At 39.9% G+C, this 14,140-nt stretch overlaps 1 protein-coding gene across 5 annotated transcripts in view; it reads left to right on the forward strand.

Annotated features, from left to right (window-relative positions):
* LOC140709950 (uncharacterized) overlaps positions 1-14,140 on the forward strand; it is a 97,764-nt gene that overhangs the window by 7,317 nt on the left and 76,307 nt on the right. For all 5 annotated transcript variants that reach the window (XM_073010509.1, XM_073010510.1, XM_073010508.1 and 2 more), the window contains exon 2: positions 2,914-2,964. The gene's annotated coding sequence lies outside the window, so the exon portion shown is untranslated. The remainder of the gene's footprint in view (positions 1-2,913; positions 2,965-14,140) is intronic.

The raw sequence follows: 14,140 nt of genomic DNA on the forward strand, positions 1-14,140 counted from the left end.
TAACTCCATCATATTTTGATAACATCTTTCCAGATATCTCTAAATGGCCGATACTCACATGTGCAAAATTTTTACATCCATATTGTATCACAGTTGGTTTTCTTAAATTAATATGTCCTTATGGTTTTCTGTGTCAGTGAACATGGATCTATAGTATCCATATTGTCTATTTTATGGCTCACATTTTAAAATAGTGTTTTTGCTCTTATATAGAAAACCACAAAGAAGCAAGTAAAAAAATATACCACGTTCTCCCATTCTTGGTATCCCTGATTGAACAGTTTGTAAAATTAAAAGAAACATCTTGTGAGTTCAGAAAATTCTTGCTACCAAAACTTACAAAATAAAAAGTGAAAGTTGAAAGCCACTCTCTTTCCTAATTCTTCTTCCTAACACTAAATACCTTTATTAGTTTCTTATAAATCCTTCAAAACATATTTACTTACTACACATACTTATCTGTTTTAGCACACCCCCAAAAAATCACACTGTACAGTTATTTACTTTGCCTTTTTTTTTCATTTATCCTGGGCATTATTTCCTAACTTCAGGGTAAACATATCTGTCTCTTTTTAACAGCTTACGTTAAAAAGTCATTTTGTTAGGCTGTGCCACAATTTATGTAATTGGTTTTCTATCATGGATATTTTGGTTGTTTCTAGGGTTTTTATTCATGTAGTTTTGTTATTACTATTACCAATTATGTTACAACAACGTCTTTGAGCTTCTAAGAAGTCTTGCCAGCATATCTGCAGGGAAATTCTTTTTTTTTTTTCTTTTGAGACGGAGTCTTGCTCTGTCACCCAGGCTGGAGTGCAGTGGCGCGATCTCAGCTCACTGCAAGCTCGGCCTCTTGGGTTCACACCATTCTCCTGCCTCAGCCTCCCGAGTGGCTGGGATTACAGGCACCCGCCACCACGCCTGGCTAATATTTTTGTATTTTTAGTAGAGATGGGGTTTCACCGTGTTAGCCAGGATGGTCTTGATCTCCTGACCTCGTGATTCACCCGCTTTGGCCTCCCAAAGTGCTGGGATTACAGGCATGAGCCACTGCACCCGGCCTGGGAAATTCTTAAGTATGGGGAACTGGGTTGGAAGATGTGTGTTTTACATATTGACAGAAATTACCAAATTGTCATCCAGAAAGGTTACGCCAACAAAAACACTTGAGAGTGCTTGTTTCCCCGAATTCTTCAAGCACTGGTTATCAAACTTTTTAGTTGTTGCCAGTCAAATAATTTAAGTTGGTATCTTGTGCTGATTGCCTTTACTTCATTGTGAGTGAAGTTAAGATACTTTTAAATTGCTCATTGGCTATTTGTAGCTTTTTCTTTAAACTCTGTTCATATACATTGACTTTTTTTCTCCTATGCTGTTCATCTTTTTCAGTAACAGTGAAATTTATCAGTAGCTAACATTTACAAAGTACTGCATTGCTTGCATATTCAACAAGACACCAAATAATGAACATTTAGGGTGTTTACAGTATTATGTTGCAACTTTAAACATTCTTGCACATACATCTTTGTCCTCTGGACCAGATACTGTTTAAGTTAAATTTCTAGAAGTGGAATTGCTGATTTAAAGTTGAATTCTTTGTCCACGTGTTCCAAATAGCATTGTGTGATAGGGGAGTGGTCCAAGTGAGGAAGTAGGAAAGACAGGAACTAAACAGTTACTCCTAATTGCAAGGCCAGTCAGCTCTACATTAGAGTTGAGTTAGAAGGCTAATTGATGATATCATCCTAGCTGCTTTCATCAGTAAGCTTCGTATAATCCTAACTCTCCTTCTCTATTTGAGTGCCCAGACCTCCTGGGAGTCTGCAAATTCTAGGATTTAAAAAAAAAAAAAAAAAAAAGGGAAAAATAATTTTGTAATTTCCAGGTGAGCGATAGTATTAAAAATTATAAGCACAGGCCGGGCGCAGTGGCTCAAGCCTGTAATCCCAGCACTTTGGGAGGCCAAGACGGGCGGATCACGAGGTCAGAGATCAAGACCACCCTGGCGAACACGGTGAAACCCCGTCTCTACTAAAAAATACAAAAAACTAGCCGGGCGAGGTGGCGGGCGCCTGTAGTCCCAGCTACTCAGGAGGCTGAGGCAGGAGAATGGCATAAACCCGGGAGGCGGAGCTTGCAGTGAGCTGAGATCCGGCCACTGCACTCCAGCCTGGGCGACAGAGCGAGACTCCATCTCAAAAAAAAAGAAAAAAAAAATAAGCACATTCTGAATCACACATTCTGAATCATTTTATGACCATACAATTCCAACATTGGCTTTATATTTCTGTTTCCAATTGCCTGCGTTGGTGCATAATGTTTTAAGGCACTGTGGTAGTTCATGAATTTTAATTAAGTGAAGGGAAGTAGTGGGAGAATTGAGCCAGTTTACTTATGGGGCAGGTGGCCTCCGGGGCAAGCAGAGCTCAAAAGAACCTGGGCAAAAGCAATCCTTTAAATTAGAAGAATGTAGGAAATGATTTGAGGGAGGATGAATTGCATAAATCCTGTGTTTGTACAAATTGTTCATTAGCAGCAAGTGTAGTAGGAAACAATGACATTGTTTTGCATTTCTGACTTGAGTAATAAATGGATTAGGACACCAATTCAAGCCAAACTGCATTAATGACCACAATGTCCACCTTAGTTTTACAGGAGTTATTGGGTAACTGCATTAAACCAGGCATTCCAGGATTGTTTGGAGGTGGTTTTGACCAAGTATGAGGTCTACCTTGAGGTAGCGAAGAACTGAAGTTATTAACACTATTTTGTACAGAATAATTATCTGAACATTTTCTGCATTCATTTTACTGACAAAATCAAATGGACAAAAATTGGTGTGCTCTCAAGTTTTGTTCTAATATGCATTTATTTAATAAAGATATATAAAGTGCTATTTTTTCTTTTTTCCAGTGTTACTTTCTTGTGAAAAAAGACATCCAAGACAAAAATCTACTACTCACAGTAAGTTGTCCTTTGTCCTAGTTACCATTACATACATATTCAGTTTTACATATTTTAACAATATTGTGGCTAGACTTTGGATTTATACATTTCACTTAGCATACCGTGAATATTTTCCAGTTTTACTCATCTGTTTGTTATCTCCCTTTATGCTCTTGCCTTATACATTCTTTGTTGACCACCATCATGACCACCATCACCAGGCAAGTGTTGTTTGCCCAGGTATGTAAGCCTGTACATATTTCTCCATAATCATGTAAGCCTCTCCAAAGATATAGACATATATACACACATACAAATATATAAAATATATGGAAATGTGAATCTGTCATTTGCTTTTACTAAAGTGAAATCATAAACTATATTTCTTTTTTTTTTTTTTTTTCTTTTTTGAGACGGAGTCTCGCTCTGTGGCCCAGGCTGGAGTGCAGTGGCGCGATCTCAGCTCACTGCAAGCTCCGCCTCCTGGGTTCACGTCATTCTCCTGCCTCAGCCTCCCGAGTAGCTGGGACTACAGGCGCCTGCCACCTCGCCCAGGTAGTTTTTTGTATTCTTTTTAGTAGAGACGGGGTTTCACCGTGTTAGCCAGGATGGTCTCGATCTCCTGACCTCGTGATCCGCCCGTCTTGGCCTCCCAAAGTGCTGGGATTACAGGCTTGAGCCACCGCGCCTGGCCCATAAACTATATTTCTTAACCATATTTTTTTTGCTTAATTCATCAGGACAGCCACCAGATCAATAGCTACAGATCCAACTTGTTTTAAATAGTGACATAGTTATTCCTACTGTAGAGGTACACATTTATTTACTTTTTCCTCATTGATGGTCATTCAAGCTGTTTTCATGTTTTTTGTCATTACAATGTCACAGTAAGTCTCAGATTCAACCTTACATTGTTAGGACTAGGATCACTAGATCAAAGGGCATGTGTATTTTTGGTTTTAGTGTATAAGGCCGTTACTTACTTTAAAAGGTTGTAGGGCGTATCACCCAGTATCAATGTGTAGACCTTATTTGGATCTCAATTCAAACAAAATATAAAAAGTATGACATTTATAAGACAGTTGGAAATTTGAACACAGGGTCAGGTGTTGTGGCTCATGCCTGTAATCCCAGGTCCTGGGGAGGCTGGGGTAGGAAGATCACTTGAACCCAGGAGATCAAGGCTGCAGTGAGCTATGATCATGCCACTGCACTCCAGCCTGGGCAGAAGAGCAAGACCTTGTCGCTTAAAAAAAAATTTGAACACTGTGTAGATGTTTCACTAAATTAAGGACTTTTTGGTTTTCTTTTTTTTTTTTAGATGTAATAATGGTCAAGAAACATTCTGAAATATTTATGGATAAAATAATTTGCTTCAGAAAGGTATTGGGGAGAGAGAAATAGATGGAAACAGGGATAAAATGAATGGCCATGAATTGACAATTATTGGAGCTGGTATAATAAGAGTCCATTATGCCGCTGTCTTCTTTTAGATATGTTAGAAGTTGTCCATAATAATAATTTTATAAAGCTGTAATAATTCACCTTATATTATCAATGTATGAGAAAAATGATTACCTTACATTTCCCTTGGTAATGGGTGTTACTACTTTTCTCAATCTGATGTGTGCAAAGAGGTATTTGTTGCTATAATTTGTATTTACCTTAATGCTAGTGAGGTTGATTATCTTGAGAAAGTGTAACGCTTCCTTTTTGGCAGCTAGCAGTCAGGTTATGGTGTTCCCAAACATAAAGATACTTTCTAGAATATAAATAGGATATAGACAAGGCTACTGCATGACCATGTCTGGAACAAAATAGAGACAAAGCCGTTTTGCAACCATGGAAACAATAAAACATTCTCCACTTCTAACTGGAGTGACTGCTGCTCATTTACCAATGACGACTGTAGTCCTACCTTAGTCCTCCTTCCTAGATAAAAATTAAGATATCCCAGCCACTGCATTGCCCTAATTTATTAACAACCCTCAACCCAGAGTTAATCCTCACTTCTCTAGCTTTTCTTGAAATAATCTAGCACAAGCCCAAATTCTATGAGAAGCCCCTTTCAGTTCCTTGTTGAGACCTCTACAGTTCCTTTGGAGTGCTTTCCCGCGTCCTGCAGTAAGGTAAATAAACCAAACTATTTTCTACTATAGAAATGTACCTGACGGCCTTCAGTCAGTGGGCTTTGAAACAGTCTTTTTAAAGTTTGTCAATTTGGATTTCTTCTTCTTTGGAACGTTTTCCCAATTCAGTGGGTAGTTTTGAAATTTTTCCTTTTGTCTGAGAGTCAGTTTCATTTTTACCTACCCCACTCTTTAAGAATATTTTTCTGGCCAGGCATGGTAGCTGCAATCCCAGCACTTTGGGAGGCTGAGGTGGGCAGATCACCTGAGGTTAGGAGTTCAAGACCAGCCTGGCCAACATGGTGAAACCTTGTCTCTACTAAAAATACAAAAATTAGGTGGGCACGGTGGCGGGTGCCTGTAATCCCAGCTACTTGGGAGGCTGAGGCAGGAGAATCGCTTAAACCTGGGAAGTGGAGGTTGCAGTGAGCCAAGATTGCACCACCGCACTCCAGCCTGGGCAACAAGAGCCAGACTCCGTCTTAAAAAAAAAAAAAATTGTTTTTGTGGGTAAATAGGTGCATATATTTATGGGTTACATAAGACACTTTGATGCAGGCATGCAATGCATAACAATTACATCAGGGTAAATGGGGATAAACCTCAAGCATTTATCCTTTGTGTTACAAACTCTCCAATTATACTCTTTTAAAAAAATGTACAATTAAATTATTTTTGACTATATTCCCTCCCATTATGCTAGCAAATACTAGGCCTTACTCGTTCTAACTACTATTTTGGTACCCGTTAATCATCCCCACTTCCTCCCAACCCCTGTTCTTTTCTAGGATCCATATATACTACCTAGAATAAGTAAAAGATAAGGATTCCTATTCAGGTTAGATCACTCCGGGTTTGATGACATTAGCAAGCGTTTTCAGGGTTTTGTCAATTCACCAGTAAGACCACTGGAGGTTGAGGCTGCAGTGTTGCTAAGTTGGACCTCCTTTTGCTCTAGACTCTCTTCTTAACTAGCAATCTAGTTTGGCTGATGCTGATAATGTGCGTGCTCACACGTGTGTGTGTGTATGTGTGTGAGTGCGTTTACCACTTATTGCTCATTTTGTAAAGTATTGAGGGAGAAAATTGCTAATGCATTTTCATTTCATCATCTTATCAGAAGTCTGGTATTTCTATTATATTTTGCTTTATATATTTGCAAGTGCTTATGTGAGATATATAAAAATTCAAGTTAATTGTTATTTTTCTGATATGAAGTATCACCATTTGTCCCTTTTAGTGCCTTTCATCTTAGAGTCGTTGGTTACATAATATTACAACATACATAACAATTCTTTGATGTGCTGGGAAAATATTGATATTTAAGCCCACATGTTTTTATCCAGTATGTAACTTTCACCATTCAAATAACTAGACGGAATCTTCCTTTGCCTTAAAGAAGATTGTCACAGCGGAACCAGAATACAAAAAGACATATTCTTGGCTTGTGAATGTTAGAGCTCGGGCTCAGGTGTAACACATTCTGAGCCAGTTTCTTCCCCCTCAGAGTTAAGTCATGTTGTTTGCTCTATTAGTTCTATTTCCTTAGATGTGACTTCTCTCCTTTGTGCGGGGTGGTGTTTCTCATTTTTAGTGTTAGAGTTTTCCTCAAATATTTTGCCATTCTTGGTTGGGTGTTTGTCTTAATTTTTGAAGTTCCCTGTTAGCTCACATGTGAGTGCTGGATTTTTTTCATAGCACCTTGTTGCCAGTAATTTCAGGAAAGAATTTGGACTTGCAATGGGATAGGGTTTGTTAGCATCCAGTCTTCTGGGACAGGCACGTGTGTGTGTTGGGGGAAACCACATAGGTACCATGGGTACTGCAACGCCCTGCCTCTCTGGCTCAGGCGCTCACACTCGCACTTACTGCTCTTAAGCGTCTGCTGCCAGTTGCTTTGCAAATGCTGAAGGTTACTCTTAGGTACCCAGGGCTCACTCCTGTTTCCTCATATCTACTGCCCCTGAGGTTGGAGATCCATCAAGTTGATCTTACCCTTTGTTGCAGTTTTCTCCTCTGGATGTTTTAGGTTATGATTTTCTCCTTCAGTCTGATACCATTTGCTCTCCATTTTTCTGGAATTTCCTTATAATTCCTGTAGACTAATGATTGTCAACATATCAGGCCTCAACACTATTCTAATCAATTTTCTCTCCTTCGCACACTTCCTGAAAGAGTCATCTACATGAGCAGGCTCCATTTTCTAGCCTCATATTCACTTCTCAACCCACTCCAATCTAGCGTCCACTCCTCATTAGTCAGCAGAGATAGTGCTCACTCAGGCCCCCTGACCTCTATGGTGGTTTTAAAACATGTCCACAAATTCCTTAGAAGTCCTCCTTCAAAAGGCAGCATCTAATTTCCCTCCCTTTAAGTGTGGGTCGTACTAGGTTGACTTGCGTATGAGAAATAGAATGTGTCAGAAGTGATGGCAGGTGATTTCCAAGTCTGGGCTGAAAAAGACAATGTGACTGCAGCATTTCTCTCCTGGATAGATTGCCTGCTCTGGGAGAGCCAGCTGTGAGTGGGCCTTGTTGGATAACAATCCTCCAGGCCTACTGGCCTTTTAGATGGCTGCAGCCTCATGAGACACTGATCCCAAATCTCTCAGCTAAGCAGCTCCTGGATCCTTCACTTTCAGAAATTGCATGAGTATCTTAGTCTGTTCATGCTGCTGTGGCAGAATACCTAAGACTGGGTAATTTATAAAGAACAGAAATTCATTTCCTCACTGTTTCTGGAGGCTGGGAAGTCCAAGATCAAGGTGCCAGCACTGGTACATGGTGAGGGCATTCTTGTTGCATCCTCTGGGAGAGAGGAATGCTGTGTCCTCACATGGTTGAAGAGGAGAGGAGTGAGCTAAGCAAATGCTGCAAGAAGCCTCCTTTATAAGGGCCTCAGTCCCATTAATGAGAGAGGAAATCTCATGGCCTAATTATCTCATAAACACCCCACCCCTTAATACTGTCACATTGGCCACACCTGAATTTTGGAGGGGACACATTCAAACCACAGCAATCAGTTAATATATAGTTGTTGTTGTAAGGTGCTGAAGTTTAGGGTAATTTGTTACACAGCAATAGAGAAAGAATACAACCTACACATTGTTATATCTAAAGGATGCTGCGACTTCTGGGCAGCATTTGACACTGTTGACCTCTCCCTCTCTGAAACACTCTTCCTTTTAATTCCACGACCTGCATTCTTCTACCTCCCCAATCCTTCCTTCTCATTCCTCTGCCAGTTCTTTCTCCTCTACAGTCATTTCAGTGATGAGCTCTTTAAAGTCCAAAGTCCCTCTTGTCTTTTCAATCTAATCTCTTTCTCAGTTCTCACTCAGCCTCTCAGTAAATATGCAGTTGACAGTTTCTTCATCCAGCCCAGACCTCTTCCCAGAACACTTCACCTGCATATGAAACTGTTTGCTCAGCGTTATCCTTCATCACCCCCAAAGCACGTCAGTCCCTACTCAGAAAACAAATCATCTTTCCCGCAAACTTGGTTCTCTTTCTGTGTTTTCTATTTCAGTGAATAACATTACCACCATCTATCCAGTTGCTTATAGCCAGCTATGCACCTCTCTCTCCTTAACCACATATCTAATCAATTTCCAAGCCTGTTTAACTCCTGCATCATCTCTTAAATCTCCTCTGCTATCCAAGCCATAATTCTTTGTCACCAGGACTCTTATTGTAGCCTTCAAACCTATTCCATCTACCCTAGGCCCATCTCCAGTCCATTGTCCATACTCTTGCTTGAGGGATATTTTCAAAACACAAATCTAATCATGTTTCTTTTCTTTTTTAATGTCTTTTTGTTCTGTTTTAATGCATTTAAAGTTTTTAATCATCTCCTATCAGTCTTTGACTAAAGCCCCCAAATCCTTAAGATGACCTGCCAGTCTCTGTCTTCTTATCACAGCCTATATCTCTAGTCTCATTGTGCCGCACTCCCCACTTGCTCCCTGAAATTCAGTCATAGTGACCCTTCTAACATGGTATGTTCCCCCTTGACCCAGGCAAGGCCTTTATGGGAGCCTCTATGAAATGCTTTTTCCCTGGCAGATCTCAGCATAGCATCCCTAGGTCATGGAAAACTCTCCAAACCTACAATCTATGTCAAGAATGTATCTTACAACTTTCTGGAGAATTGGGGCCCTTTTCTCTAGGTCATAGCCTAAGTTAATAATTGGGCCTAGAGGTGGTACCTTGGATTAACATTTGCCCCTCCCTCTTCAATTGTGAGTGCCACGAGAGTGTGGGGAATGCCTAACTGTGAACATTGTTGCAGCTCAGTGCCTGGCACGGGGTCTAATAACCTAGTAGACATTTGATGAATATTTGGGACTGACTGTTCCTTGAAAATTTGAAAGGACTTGCACATAAAAATCTTTGGTCTGGTGCCTTTTTATGGAATGTTTTTTTTCAGTACTTGTTTTTCAAAGTTTTTTTTTTTTTTTTTTAAACTTCTGATTTTATGGTTCTTCCTGAATCAATTTTGATAATTCGTATTTTCTCAAAAAATGTCTGATTCAAGACTTAAACATTCATCGGGAAAGAATGGTACAAACTACTTTATTATAGTGGGGGAAAATCACATTTGTGGTTTAATCTCTTCTTGTTTTTTATATGGTATATTTATCCCCCCAACCCTTTTTAGGCTAGTGTGAGTTTGTCTATTTCATTGCCTTTGGTATTTTTCCTTTAAGAACCAGATTCTCTCTTTGAAATTTACAGTTAGAAAGTTATGTAATTTTTATAGCCTTTCTTTTTTTTTTTTTTGAGACGGAGTCTCGCTTTGTCGCCCAGACTGGGGTGTGGTGGCCGGATCTCAGCTCACTGCAAGCTCCGCCTCCCAGGTTTACGCCATTCTCCTGGCTCAGCCTCCCGAGTAGCTGGGACTACAGGCGCCCGCCACCTCGCCCGGCTAGTTTTTTAAAATTTTTTTAGTAGAGACGGGGTTTCACTGTGTTAGCCAGGATGGTCTCAATCTCCTGACCTCGTGATCCGCCCGTCTCGGCCTCCCAAAGTGCTGGGATTACAGGCTTGAGCCACCGCGCCCGGCCTAGCCTTTCTTAAAACAGCTTTGTTGAGGCACAGTTTACATCCCACAATATTTACCCATGTTAAGTGTTATAATTTAATGATTTTCAGTATATTTATAGGCTTGTATAACCACCATCACAATCAAGTTTTAGAACATTTTCATCACCCCCCAAAATCCCTTGCTTTTGTTTATTTGTAACCAATCCCTATGCCTACCCGTAGGGTCAGGCAACTACTAATCTGCTTTCTGTCTCTAGGTTTAATGCCTCATCTGGACATTTCATATACATGAAATCATATAATATCTGATCTTTTGCATCAGGCTTCTTTCATTCAATGTAATGGTTTTGAGGTCATCTATGTTGTTGCATGTATCAATATATCATTTCTGTTTTTTTATTTGTTTGTTTTTTTTGTTGTTGTTGAGACAGAGTCTTACTCTGTCGCCCAGGCTGGAGTGCAGTGGCGCGATCTCGGCTCACTGCAAGCTCTGCCTCTCAGGTTCATGCCGTTCTCCTGACTCAGCCTTCCGAGTAGCTGGGACTACAGGTGCCCGCCACCACGCCTGGCTAATTTTTTTTGTATTTTTAGTAAAGACAGGGTTTCACCATGTTAGCCAGGATGGTCTCAGTCTCCTGACCTCGTGATCTGCCCACCTCGGCCTCCCAAAGTGCTGGGATTACAGGCGTGAGCCACCTCACCAGGCCTTTTTATTTCTTAATAGTGTTCCATTGTATGGATAGACTGTGTCTCACTTGTCTGTTTACCAGTAGATTAACATTTAGTTCTTTCCACTTTTTGGCTGTATGTATAATGCTGCTGTGAAAATCCCCGTACAAGTCCATGTGTTCATATAATGTCATTTCTCTTTATTACCTAGGAATGGAATGGCTGGATAATATGGTAAATTTGTGATTAACCTTTTAAAAAGCCACCAGACTGTTATTTCGCATTCCCATCAGCAATGTTGCAGTATAATTTACCTACCACAACCTCACCAATACTCGTTACTTTTTCTGTAAAAGGTCAGATAGTAAATATTTTAGAATTTGCAGACCACTGTGGTCTCTGTAGCACTACTAAATTCTGCCATGATAATGTAAAAACAGGCATAGACCATACATTATAAATAAATGGGAGGGCTGTATTGCAATAAAACTTTATTATACAGAAACAGGTGGTTGGTTCTGTAATTTACCAACCTCTTTTTTTTTTTTTTAATTATACTTTAAGTTCTAGGGTACATGTGCACAGCATGCAGGTTTGTTACATATGTATACATGTGCCATGTTGGTGTGATGCACCCATTAACTTGTCATTTACATTAGATATATCTCCTAATGCTATCCCTCTCCCCACCCCCTCCCCACAATAGGACCTGGTGTGTTCCCCTTCCTGTGTCCAAGTGATCTCATTGTTCAGTTCCCACCTATGAGTGAGAACATGTGGTGTTTGGTTTTCTGTTCTTGCAATAGTTTGCTGAGAATGATGGTTTCCAGCTGCATCCATGTCCCAACAAAGGACACGAACTCATCTTTTTTTATGGCTGCATAGTATTCCACGGTGTATATGTGCCACATTTTCTTAATCCAGTCTGTCAATGATGGACATTTGGGTTGATTCCAAGTCTTTGCTATTGTGAATAGTGCCACAATAAACATACATGTGCATGTGTCTTTATAGCAGTATGACTTATAATCCTTTGGGTATATACCCAGTAATGGGATGGCTGGGTCAAATGGTATTTCTAGTTCTAGATCCTTGAGGAATCACCACACTGTGTTCCACAATGGTTGAACTAGTTTACAGTCCCACCAACAGTGTAAAAGTGTTCCTATTTCTCCACATCCTCCCCAGCACCTGTTGTTTCCTGATTTTTTAATGATAGCCATTCTAACTGATGTGAGATGGTATCTCATTGTGGTTTTGATTTGCATTTCTCTGATGGCGAGTGATGATGAGCATTTTTTCATGTGTCTGTTGGCTGTATGAATGTCTTCTTTTGAGAAGTGTCTGTTCATATTCTTTGCCCACTTTTTGATGGGGTTGTTTGTTTTTTTCTTGTAAATTTGATTGAGTTCTTTGTAGGTTCTGGGTATTAGCCCTTTGTCAGATGAGTAGATTGCAAAATTGTTCTCCAATTCTGTAGGTTGCCTGTTCACTCTGATGGTAGTTTCTTTTGCTGTGCAGAAGCTCTTTAGTTTAATTAGATCCCATTTGTCAATTTTGGCTTTCGTTGCCATTGCTTTTGGTGTTTTAGACATGAGGTCCTTGCCCATGCCTATGTCCTGAACGGTATTACCTAGGTTTTCTTCTAGGGTTTTTATGGTTTTAGGTTAACGTTTAAGTCTCTAATCCATCTTGAATTAATTTTCGTATAAGGAGTAAGGAAAGGATCCAGTTTCAGCTTTCTACTTATGGCTAGCCAATTTTCCCAGCACCATTTATTAAATAGAGAATCCTTTTCCCATTTCTTGTTTTTGTCAGGTTTGTCAAAGATCAGATGGTTGTAGATGTGTGGTATTATTTCTGAGGGCTCTGTTCTGTTCTATTGGTCTATATCTCTGTTTTGGTACCAGTACCTTGCTGTTTTGGTTACTGTAGCCTTGTAGTATAGCTTGAAGTCAGGTAGCATGATGCCTCCAGCTTTGTTCTTTTGGCTTAGGATTGTCTTGGCAATGCGGGGTCTTTTTTGGTTCCGTATGAACTTTAAAGCTTTTTTTTTCCAATTCCGTGAAGAAAGTCATTGGTAGCTTAATGGGGATGGCATTGAATCTACAAATTACCTTGGGCAGTATGGCCATTTTCACAATATTGATTCTTCCTATCGATGAACATGGTATATTCTTCCATTTGTTTGTGTCCTCTTTTATTTCACTGAGCAGTGGTTTGTAGTTCTCCTTGAAGAGGTCCTTTACATCCCTTGTAAGTTGGATTCCTAGGTATTTATTCTCTTTGACGCTATTGTGAATGGGAGTTCATTCATGATTTGGCTGTTTGTCTGTTACTGGTGTATAAGAATGCTTGTGATTTTTGCACATTGATTTTGTATCCTGAGACTTTGCTGAAGTTGCTTATCAGCTTAAGGAGATTTTGGGCTGAGACAGTGGGGTTTTCTAAATATACAATCATGTCATCTGCAAACAGGGAAAGTTTGACTTCTTCTTTTCCTAACTGAATACCCTTTATTTCTTTCTCTTGCCTGATTTCCCTAGCCAGAACTTCCAACACGATGTTGAATAGGAGTGGTGAGAGAGGGCATCCCTGTCTTGTGCCAGTTTTCAAAGGGAATGCTTCCAGTTTTTGCCCATTCAGTATGATATTGGCTGTGGGTTTGTCATAAATAGCTCTTATTATTTTGAGATACGTTCCATCAATACCAAATTTATTGAGAGTTTTTAGCATGAAGGGCTGTTGAATTTTGTCAAAGGCCTTTTCTGCATCTATTGAGATAATCATGTGGTTTTTGTCTTTGGTTCTGTTTATATGCTGGATTACGTTTAGTGATTTGCATATGTTGAACCAGCCTTGCATGCCAGGGATAAAGCCCACTTGATCATGGTGGATAAGCTTTTTGATGTGCTGCTGGATTCAGTTTGCCAGTATTTTATTGAGGATTTTTGCATCGATGTTCATCAGGGATATTGGTCTAAAATTCTCTTTTTTTGTTGTGTCTCTGCCAGGCTTTGGTATAAGGATGAGGCTGGCCTCATAAAATGAGTTAGGGAGGATTCCCTCTTTTTCTGTTGATTGGAATAGTTTCAGAAGGAATGGTACCAACTCCTACTTGTACCTCTGGTAGCATTTGGCTGTGAATCCATCTGGTCCTGGCCTTTTTTTGTTTGGTAGGCTATTAATTATTGCCTCAATTTCAGAGCCTGCTATTGGTCTATTCAGGGATTCAACTTCTTCCTGGTTTAGTCTTGGGAGAGTGTAAGTGTCCAGGAAATTATCCATTTCTTCTAGGTTTTCTGGTTTATTTGCGTAGAGGTGTTTATAGTATTCTCTGATGGTAGTTTG

Source organism: Chlorocebus sabaeus, chromosome 23, assembly GCF_047675955.1.
Source record: "Chlorocebus sabaeus isolate Y175 chromosome 23, mChlSab1.0.hap1, whole genome shotgun sequence".
Lineage (NCBI taxonomy): Eukaryota > Metazoa > Chordata > Mammalia > Primates > Cercopithecidae > Chlorocebus > Chlorocebus sabaeus.